General features: G+C 48.4%; 1 long non-coding RNA gene across 1 annotated transcript; it reads right to left on the bottom strand.

Annotated features, from left to right (window-relative positions):
- Window positions 1–5,150: 5,150 nt before the first annotated feature.
- Window positions 5,151–10,400, bottom strand: LOC132386051 (uncharacterized). The gene is made up of 3 exons (XR_009509396.1): window positions 10,069–10,400; window positions 6,833–6,929; window positions 5,151–6,044 (listed from the first exon to the last, which is right to left on the bottom strand). It is a non-coding gene; the product is annotated as an uncharacterized LOC132386051 (long non-coding RNA).
- Between the last annotated feature and the right edge of the window lie 810 nt (window positions 10,401–11,210).

Here is an 11,210-nt window from a genome sequence, read left to right on the forward strand (position 1 = left end):
ACCCATCAACCGGTATGTCTTTGGACTGTGAGAGGAAACCAGAGCACCCGGAGGAAACCCACGCGGCCACAGGGAGATCATACAGACTCCTCGCAGATGGGGCAGGTCCACCCCAGTTCTTGTCCACAGGAAGTAGCCGTGGAGGTCAGTGATCGTCCGTCATGTCCGGGGCAGCTCCACTCCCTCAACCTCAGGAGTCTGGGTCCAGTAGTCGTCACTAACTGGAGTCTTCCTCGGTAGCGGTGGATGACCGTGATGTCTTCTGTGCCTTCTCCATGTCCTTCACTCTACACAGAGCGTTGCAGATCCACCTTCCTGCCCATCGGATCTCATCCTCCCAGTCCGCTGTGGCAGCGTTCCGGGCACAGAGCATCATATAAACAGCATTCACAATAAAAAATATGAATTGCCATAATTAAACAATCTTTACAAAGCTTCGGAGTGTGTATGCAGAATTCCATTCTGAGAGTCGTCTTCCCACAGGCAGCCTGGAAACAAAGAAACCCGTTCAGAGAAAACCATCCAACCCCCCCCCCCCACAAACCACGCAGAGGGCAACAACAGAACGAGAGCGAAAGGACCAGAGTATGGAACACAAAATCGGAGGAGTGCAGGCATATTCCTTTCAGTTCACTGTCTGCAGGGAATCCCAATTCAAAACTGTCCAAATTGGGAGCGGCCGGAAGCCCAAGGAGATCATAACGCAAACTGCGGAGCCTAATCCACAAACTGTGCCGACTAAGCCTTGCTCGGGCACCGCAGAGCGTTTGAACGCAAGGGCCTTGCCCGGGGAGCAGCGACCGAGAGGGAGGGAGGGGGAGTGCCTCATGCAGCCTCCTTCCTCCGGCAGGAGGGAGCGAAGAACGGCTGAACTCTGACTCCCCTTCCCCACTCGACTTGACCCATATACCAACCACCGTCGGCAGGACTTGCGAGAAATGGAGCTGTTGACGGGCTCCTGCACCGCCCCCCCCCACCGTCTCCCGGCTGTATATTTCTGCCCGCAGCCCCCTCGGAGACGGCAAAGCGCCAGACCGCTCAGCCGCTGCCACGTGGACCACAGCTGCTCACCGACAGTAGTAGGAGCCACACAGAAGTGAAAGGAGTAGTTTCGTGAACCGCCTGCAGGACGTCGCCCTTGGTCGAGTTGTCCGCCGGAGGCCCAATCTTCTTCCGGACTTGCAAAAATAACTGGGACAAAATAAGGTCAAAGGCGATCAAAGTAGTTCTGGTTTTGCAAACATTAAAATGCCAAGGAGTGTCACTCCCAGGGTGGAGCAACAGCACCTTATATCCCGTCTGGGCCGCCTCCAACCAGATGGCATGAACATCGAATCTCACTCTTTTATGCCCCTCTCTGGCCTCTCACTTCTTCTCACCTGCTTATCCCTTCCAAATGGATCCCACCCCCCCCCCCCCCCACTTTCTCCCATGGTCCACTCTCCTCTCCAATCAGATTCCTTCCTCTCCAGCCCTTGACCTTTCCCACTCCCCTGGCTTCACCTCTCACCCTCCAGCCATCCTCCTTCCCCCCTCCCCATCTGCCTTTTATTCTGGCGCCCTCCCCCTTCCTTCCCGGTCCTGAAGAAGGGTCTCGGCTCTGAAACTCCGACTGCTCATTCATCTCCCAAGGCGCTGCTGAGTTCGGCCCGGACTCTGCGCGTGTTGCCTCGGATTTCCAGCATCTGCGGAATTTTGCGTGTCTGTAAAATGCAACTCAGTATATTTAAAATTGCAACTCAATACCTCAAGAGAGCAAGAGATTCTCATTGGGGGGATCAGAGGTGGAGAGGGTCAGAAACTTTAAATTCTTTGGTAGAACCCTAACCCTAGGACAGCATGTCAACACAAAGAAGGCACGACCGGTTTTGGTTCCTTAAAAGTTTGCGTAGATTGGGCAATGTGACCTAAAGCGTTAACAAACTTCTATAGGTGGACGGTGGAGAGATTTCTGATTGGCTGCATCACATCCTGGTATGGAAACACCAATGGGAACGGAAAACTCTATGGAGAGTGGGTCTTGCACTCCGGTTGATCACCCAGTCGTGTGTTCAATCTATGATGGAATTACCGAGTATGTAACATGCTGTAATGTTTCACTGCTAATGTAATGGTTTCTCTGTAGCAGCAGTGTCTGGGTTATGACTAGAGATAACGGCGTTTGGAATGCGGGGTCTACCGAATGAGAGAAATGTCGTTCTTTCTTGCGAGTCTGGAAGGGAGATTTTCGCGCTCTTTTGCCGGGGAGAGATGAGGAGAGAGGACGGGAATGGAGGGAGTTGGTAGACCTCGGACGGAGTGGGCTTGGAGTGAGGGTCCGAAGGGCAGCGACGACCGGAGGAGGTCGATGGCGGACGACCGGAGGAGGTCGATGGCGGACGATCGGAGGAGGTCGATGGCGGACGATCGGAGGAGGCCGATGGCGGACGATCGGAGGAGGTCGATGGCGGACGACCGGCTTATCAGTCAGCTCCAACCTTGTGCAATAGACTGTTTCATGAGAATGGGCCTTTGTACTTTTTTTTTGTTTTCTTTACTAACCATTTAGTCAAAGAAGAATTATAAAGCTCAAATAAAAAACACAAAATGCTGGCAGAACTCAGCAGGCCAGACAGCATCTATGGGAGGAGGTCGTGATAACGTTTCAGGCCTGTGGTGAACTACATATACGTGTCTGGACACGCCCCCCCCCCCCCCCCGCTGACTGCTCCTGTGACTCCTCCCAGAGACCCCTGTATAAAGGCGATTGGAGGCACTGCTCCCCCCTGTCTCCAGGATGTCGTGTGGGGATCTCTTGCTGCTGACTGCTCTCTTCCAGCTAATAAAAGCCTATATCTCGCCTCACGTCTCCGAGAGTTATTGATGGTGCATCAATTTTATTTGCTGGAAGAGAGCAGTCAGCAGCAAGACATCCTGGAGACTGAGGGAGGAGCAGTGCCTCCAATCGCCTTCATACCAGGGGTCTGTGGGAGGAAACCCTTCATTAGGGGGGGTATAAAGCTCAATCGTTTAATCGCATATTGTGTACTGCTTGTTATTTTGGGTTACTGATTTGTAACAGGACACGTCCTGCAGCATCCACCCAAATGAGATTTCTCGGCTGGGCTGGGGGCTATCGCCTCGTACATTAAACCGAAGCGAGAATTACACCCACAAGAAGATTAATCTCGTTGTGATATATACACGTCTCTTTGAACTTTGGATATGGCTGGGTCTACAACGAGTGCCGCCACAAGGAAGCGTCAGCACAGACTGCCACCGTCCAGGTCTCTGGCATCAGGAAGAAGGTACAGAAGCCCTAGGCTCCGCACCATCAGATTCAGGAACGGTTACCACTCTTCAACCACCAGGCTCTTCAAGTCAAGTCACTTTTGACGTCATTTCGACCATAACTGCTGGTACAGTGCACAGTAAAAAATGAGATAACGTTTTTCAGGACCATGGTGCTACATGACACAGTACAAAAACTAGACTGAATTACGTAAAAAACAACACAGAGAAAGCTACTCTAGAGTACTGCATAAAGTGCACAAATAATAAACAAGACAATAGGGCAGTAAGGTGTCAGTCCAGGCTCTGGGTATTGAGGAGTCTGATAGCTTGGGGGAAGAAACTGTTACATAGTCTGGCTGTGAGAGCCCGAATGCTTCGGAGCCTTTTCCCAGATGGCAGGAGGGAGAAGAGTTTGTATGAGGGGTGCATGGAGTCCTTCATAACCAACATGGATAACTTCGCTCAGCTTAACTCTGAACTGATTCTACAACGACCAAGGACTCTAAGACTCATGGTGCCAGTGTTATTTATAAACACTCAGTGGCCACTTTATTAGGTACACCTGCTCGTTAACGCAAACACCTGACCAGCCAATCACGTGGCAGCTCCTCAATGCGTCAAAGGACGCCGGCATGGTCTAGAGGTTTCAGCGGTTGTTTAGAACAAACATGGAAATGGGGAAGAAATGTGATCGCAGTGTCGTTGACCGTGGAGTGATTGTCGGTGCCAGATGGGGTGGTTTGAGTATCTCAGAAACTGCTGATCTCCTGGGAGTTTCACACACAACAGTCTCTAGAGTTTACAGAGAATGAACAAAAAAAAGGAATATCCAGTGAGTGGCAGCTTTGTGGGAGAAATTTTCTTGTTAGTCAGAAAGGTCAAAGGACAATGACCAGACTGATTCAAAATGACAGGAGAGCGACAGTAACTCCAGTAACCGTGTGCTTTAACAGTGGCATGCAGAAGAGCATCTCTGAATGCACAACGTATCAAACCCCGAAGGGGACGGGCCACAGCAGCAGGACACCATGGACATACACTCAGCGGCCACTTCATTAGAGGCAGGAGGCTCATCAGGACATTGACCGCAGAAGAGGGCGTTAGCTGCTGGGAGGGGCTGGACAAACTTAGACTGTTCACTCCGGAGTTGCAGGGGCAGAGGGCAGACCTGATAGAGGCTCGTAAAATTATGAGAAGTATAGGCAGTCAGAGTTTTTCTCCCCAGGGTAGTGGGGTGGAGGTACGTCCCTACCAAAGGCGTAAGTCACTTCTTCCCTCCGCCAGCCTGCAGGTCACCCTTGGGCAAGGTGTAGCTCCTGCTTAGCCCCCGATCAGGGTCGTGTGAAGCCATGGGGGCAGGTAGCAGCCGGTGCAGATCACAAGTCCTGGTTATGTGACCACTGACGCCAGGCAGACAATCTCTGAAGAGTATTGATAATGGCTGGGGTCACCCTTCTTGTAAAGACACTGCCCAGAAGAAGGCGATGGCAAACCACTTCTGTGGGAAAATTTGCCAAGATCAATCATGGTCCAGGAAAGATCATGATCGCCCACGTCATATTTTCTTACCCCCTCCGCTGGCTCACATCATGGAGGAACGTGGGGGAGATTGACTAGGCTGGTAGGGAAGGTTCCGAATTGATGGCGCAGAATCTTGTTGAAGAGGGTCTTCACACAGTTCTTCGAGGGCTATGATGAACAGCCATCCAACTACTAAAGGTGAACACACGAGAAAGGTCAAATGTGAGGGGTGGGGTAGGTTTATAGGAGATTTGCAAGGCAAGAAGCTGTAGGTGACCCAGAACCTTCCACCAAGAGAGGAGGCAAATGCAGGCATGGGGGCAATCTTCAAGGGGCGTTTGGTTATGTGGGTCAGTACAGACGGGATGGATCAAAGGGCCTTTTCCACAGCGTACACACCCCATCACCGATGTCAGATCTCGCCAATTTCCAATCCCCAGGTTCTCTGACTTAGGCGCTCCAGAATGAAGGAACAACTTCGATCCTTCACGACAGACACGGACCATGCGAAACTAAGTGAGGAGCTGACAGAGTACGAAGGGGAAAAGGTATAAAAAAGAAGAAAGGGGACTAGAGATGGTGCTTTTGCAAAAAAAATCCACCACCTTTATAGTCCGGATAACATCACATCCTTGAGGCAAGAATCCACCAATCAAAATACTCTATGGCAGCACGCGGGTCATGTGATAAAGCATTACCTGCTATAGCAAATTTCCACCAGCAGGGGGAGAACAAAAGTTCAATGTTCAAAGTAAAATTTATTATACATGCCACCACATAACATCCCTGAGATTCATCTTCCTGCGGGCATAGTCAGCAAATCTATAGAGCAGTAACTGTGAACAGGATCAATGGACTGTGCAAATGCAAATATAAATAAATAGCAATAAGTAATGAGAAAGAGTCCTTAAAGTGAGACCATCGGCTGTGGGAACACCAGGACTAGAATGAGTGTAGTTGTTTCCTTTTGTGCACGAGCCTGATGGTTGACGGGTAGTATCTGTTCTTCTGCCTGATGGCAGCAGCGAGAAAAGAGCACGGCCTGGCTGCTGGTGACCTTTGACGATGGATCAAATCACAAAGTCTGCCGACACTGGAAATCCGAGCAACACACACAAAATGCCGGGGGAGCTCAGCAGGCCGGGCGGCGTCTGCGGGGGAGAAAAGAACGGTCGACGTTTCGGGCCGAGACGATGGAAGCTGCTTTCCTGAGGCAACGTTGTACCTAGAAGTCGCTGTAACACCGCGTGCTGTGAAAAACAGGAGTTTAAAATGTGATCAAAAATGACTATTTTAGTCTTACATTCATTCAACTAATATCTTATAAAAATTATTTAAAAAACAACCAACTCCAACACTGAGAATAGAGGAACTGGACGCGGGTCGCTAGCGTTATGCAAACTGCATCGTTACCGTCCTGCCCCAACTGCTGCTCTGTGGTGTGCTGTGTGGTCTTTTCATTTTTGGTCTCTTCATTCTGTCACTGACTCGCACCCCTTAACCACCCCATTGAGGATTCTCACTCCTCCATAAAACCCACCGTTAATCCTCTCCCTCCCAGAGTGAACACTTATAGTGAACAGTTATAAACACAAGGGGTTTGCAGGTGCTGGGAAACTTGAGCAGAACAGACTAAACGCTGGAGGAACTCAGCAGATCAGGCAGCGTCCATGGAGGGGAATAAACAGGAACTGTGACGAAACCCAATTTCCCTCGGGATCAATAAAGTATGTATGTCCGTCTGTCTTTTCAGGCTGGTGGAGGCTGGTATCTATCAGGAAGGTGCATTAGCTGGGATGGAATATGACAGGCATCTGATCCTGCTCACCAAACCCACTTTGATTAAAAAGTTCACCGGGGCCCTACGCCACTTAACCATCCCTACCTCAGCTGCCAGAATATCCTGCAGCCTAGGTACCCCAGGTCGACCCTATAGTTGCCTAAACAGCATCCTATGTTCTAACAAATACCTATGGCATGCCATGTTCCACTGTCTCTGGTAGCTTACAAAATTCACACCACCCGTGCCTGTACTTACCGACAAGCGTGCCAAAGCAGATTGCAAACGTGTGTGTCCTAACTTCAGTTTCGCCAACCACACACCTTCCCTCCTATCTATAGAGTCCCACCTGAACCTGAAAAGTTATCTAGATACAGTTAGCACAAAATTCACAGAATAGAAAGGAATGCATTCAGCTCAAAAGAGTGCACATTTCAATTTTGCTCAGAAGTGCTATGAGCTAACTTGATGTAAACCTTTTAATTTTACTTAGCATATGATTTAAGAGTTGTCTGCCACCAATTTTATGTGTGTGCTACTGAAGTTAGAGAAGTTATTTTAAGTAATATCACCTTTTGCACATAATAGGACTTTAAGCGTTTTCAAAGCAAAAGAAAGCTAGTGGCAGTTCCAATGTAAATGCTATGTGGTAGGTTCCTGAATTCAGCTTGATTTTGAGTATTCCACGGTACTGAGTACGATTCATGCTGTTTCTATACAGTTACACCTCAACCTAAATAGTTATGTAATATACGTAATACAAAATTCACAGAATAGCAAGTAATGCATTCAGCTGAAAACTATGCACATTTCAATTTTCCTCAAAAGTACTATGTGCTAACTTGATGTAAGCCTTTTAATTTTACTTACCATATGACTCAGGGTTGTCTGCAAACATTTTTTTGTGTGTGCTACTGAACTTAGAGAAGTAACTTTGAGTAATATCACTTTTTTCACATAATAGAACTTCAGCGTTTTCAAAGCAAAAGAAAGCTTAGTACCTCTGATCTGATGCAACCAAGTTGTAATATTGCCTCCCCGTCCCACTCATAACCCGCAGATTCTGACATTTTCTAATAGAATAGGGGAATACCCTCAGGAAAGGGAGGCTATTCCTCTTAAACCTCTGCGTTCCCTGTGGTGGAGGTGCGGCCCAGCAGGGCGATTCAGCGTTTGAAAATGACGTTGAAGTAGATTTTGAATAGATGTTGAATGAATCTTTCAAGTCGGGGTGGTGTGTAAATTAAGTGGGAAGCCTGAAGGTGGCGCTGCTCCCTCACGATCTGGATCCCGCTGCCTAGGCGAGGAAGGTGTGGGGTTTGCCAAGTGCTTTTCAATCATCAGTTCCTGTCTGTTTAAAACATGGGATCAGAATTAGGCCATTTGGCCCATCGAGTCTGCTCCACCATTCGATTGTGGTTGACTTATCTTCCCTCTCAATCCCATTCTCCTGACTTCTCCCTGTAACTTTCCCTTACTAATCAGTAACCGATCAAACGCTGCCTTAATGTAGGAGCAGAATTAGGGATCCTGGCCCATCAAGTCTGATTTATCTTCCCTCTCAACCAATTTCTCTTGCCTTCATCCTGTAACCTTTGACAGTCTCACTACCCAAGAACCTATCAACCTCATCTTTAAATACACCCAATGAGTCGGCCTTTGCAGCTGTCTGTGGCAATGAATTCCACGGATTCACCATCCTCTGGCTGAAGAAATTCTTCCTCATCTCCATTCTGAAGAAAACCAGACAAGCATAAGAAGAAAACATAAAAATATAAGAAATAGGAGCAGGAGTTGGCCATTCGGCCCATCAAGCCTGCTCCACTGTTCAATAAGATCACAGCTGATCCCGCCACTGACTCCTTTTCCCCATGACCCTTAATTCCACTACAATGCAAAAATCTAACCAACCTTGTCTTAAGCATATTTGCTGAGGTAGACCCTATCCTGAGGCTGTGCCCTCTCGTCCTGGACTCCCCACCAATGGAAACATCATCCCCACATCCACACTTTCAATAATCGATAGGCTTCAATGAGATTCCACACCCCCCCACCTCATTCTTCAAACTCCAGCGAGAACAGGCCCAGAGCCGTCAAATGCTCCTGACATGTTACCCTTTTGCTCCCGGATCCACGCTCATGAACTGCTCCTCTGGACCCTGTCTGTTGCCAGTGCATCCTTTCTTGGATACGAGGTCCAAAACCGTTGGGAATATTGCAAATGTGTGAACATCATATGAACGTTCAGTTGGAGCATTGCAATTGGAAAAGGGGGGGGGGGCAGAAAGGCAGGCTGCTTTTGTTCACACCTGGAGAAGATGAGGATAAGAGATTATGATCAGAGATTAAGGGAGCTAGGGCTTTACTCTTTGGAGAGAAGGAGGATGAGAGGAGACATGATAGAGGTGTACAAGATATTAAGAGGAATAGACAGAGTGGACAGCCAGCGCCTCTTCCCCAGGGCACCACTGCTCAGTACAAGAGGACATGGCTTTAAGGTAAGGGGAGGGAAGTTCAAGGGGGGATATTAGAGGAAGGTTTTTCACTCAGAGAGTGGTTGGTGCGTGGAATGCACTGCCCGAGTCAGTGGTGGAGGCAGAAACACTAGTGAAGTTTAAGAGACAACTAGACAGGTATATAGAGGAATTTAAGGTGAGGGGTTATATGGGAGGCAGGGTTTGAGGGTCGGCACAACATTGTGGGCCGAAGGGTCTGTAATGTGCTGTACGATTCTATGTTCTATAAGAGCTGACCTAATAGAGGTATGTAAAATTATGAGATTCAAGATTGTTTATTGGCATTCTTCAGTGCACGAGTGTGAAGGAGAATAAATTGATTGTTACTCTGGGTCTGGTGCAGCATAAAAAGCACAATGAGATGGTGGTCAAGATGGCGGCTGCATACAACGGACATCTTCTGGATTTCCCTTCTTTTATGTCCTTTATGTCCGTGGTTTTCACCTTGAACGTGATTCTGGAACTTTTGGAGTTTCTGTGATTTGCAGTTTGGAGATGGTTTGGGTGGTCCAGCGCCCTGCAGTGTTCGAGGCAGAGGTTATGCCGGTTTCCGTGGCGTGAAGCGACTGAGAGTACGAGACTCTCCCCTGGATAGGACACCAGTCTATTGCGAGGTCAACCCCCAGCATTTTGCCAGTATCCATTTTCAGCTGGGTGGACTGGAGCAGTGTGTAGTTAAGCGCCTTGCTCAAGGACACAACACGCTGCCCCGGCTGGGTCTCGAACTAGCGACCTTCAGATCGCTAGTCCAACACATTAACCACTTGGCCACGCGCCACACAAGGGTGAGTGTGCTGCCCCAGAATGGACATGACAAGAGGAGCTACCCCCTCCCTGGACACCCCGTACACCCCCGATATAGTGGGATATTCGCATTATAACCACAGACACTGTGGGAATATTGTCGGCGTCACAGTCAGGCTGCCATAGCTTCTCACGGTTTGCCCGGGGTGGTAACTCGGTGACACATGTACACACCTTGTTGGCGTCCGGCATACAGCGCCGCCCCTCGAATCTCTTTTCGTTTTGTAACTTCGAAGCGTAAACACTAATTCGGAGGAAGACGCAGGAGTCCAAAATGCGGGTCTAACCGTGTGTTCACTTTGAGCGAGGCGCGCACGTATCCGTGGCAGGGTTATATTTAAATGAACAAGAATGCTTAGTCAATGTATATAACACTATCCACAATAAAGTGATACATAACGATTATCTTTACGGTCAAATGAAGCAGTGAATATTATCTTTTACATCCCGAGAGGAGTGAGATACTGTGACAGAAAACGTCTCACGCCGGCTTGGCGCCTGTGAGAACCCATATTGCACTTAGATACCCTCACTGACCCGGTGTACACACCAGTGTTTGGCTGGTAAACAGTTACAATAACAACACTAGGTAGAAATTATATTATTTTAAAAATGCCTTTTATAGTTAAAGATTAATTTTACAATAATAACCTTTGAACTGTTTTTTAAAAATGTTTCATTTATATCGACCAGTCTCTGTCATGCTTTTAATGAGTAATTAGTGAATGCATGCACTTAAGCAAGAGGACTCAGAATTTTCCTGAAAGAAATCTATAATTATTGTTACTAATTCACTAATTAAGAATAATATCTTCTCAAAATTACTGTGACATGAGAGAATTATTCAGAGGGTGGGTTCTAATCTGTGTGCACGCTCCCCACATGGGTGCTGGGTAGGACCAGAGATATTATCCCCAATCTGTTGGGTTTTCACAGCAGGACTCAGTGTGGGGGAGAGAGGGAGAGGGAGAGGGAGAGGGAGAGGGAGAGGGAGAGGGAGAGAGAGAGGGAGAGGGAGAGGGAGAGAGAGAGAGAGAGAGAGAGAGAGAGAGAGAGAGAGAGAGAGAGAGAGAGAGAGAGAGAGAGAGAGAGAGAGAGAGAGAGAGAGAGAGAAACAGAGGGAGAGAGAGGGGGAAGAGAGAGAGAGAGAGAGGGAGAGAGATAAAGAGAGGAGAGAGAGGGATAAAGAGAAGGGGGGAGAGAGACAGAGAGGGAGATAAAGAGAGAGGGAGGGAGACAGAGAGAGATAAAGAGAGAGACAGAGAGAGGCAGACAGAGAGGGAAAGACACTCAGTGATTCAGGTACAGCTTCTTCC

This window comes from Hypanus sabinus, unplaced genomic scaffold, assembly GCF_030144855.1.
Source record: "Hypanus sabinus isolate sHypSab1 unplaced genomic scaffold, sHypSab1.hap1 H_10, whole genome shotgun sequence".
Taxonomy (NCBI): Eukaryota; Metazoa; Chordata; class Chondrichthyes; order Myliobatiformes; family Dasyatidae; genus Hypanus; species Hypanus sabinus.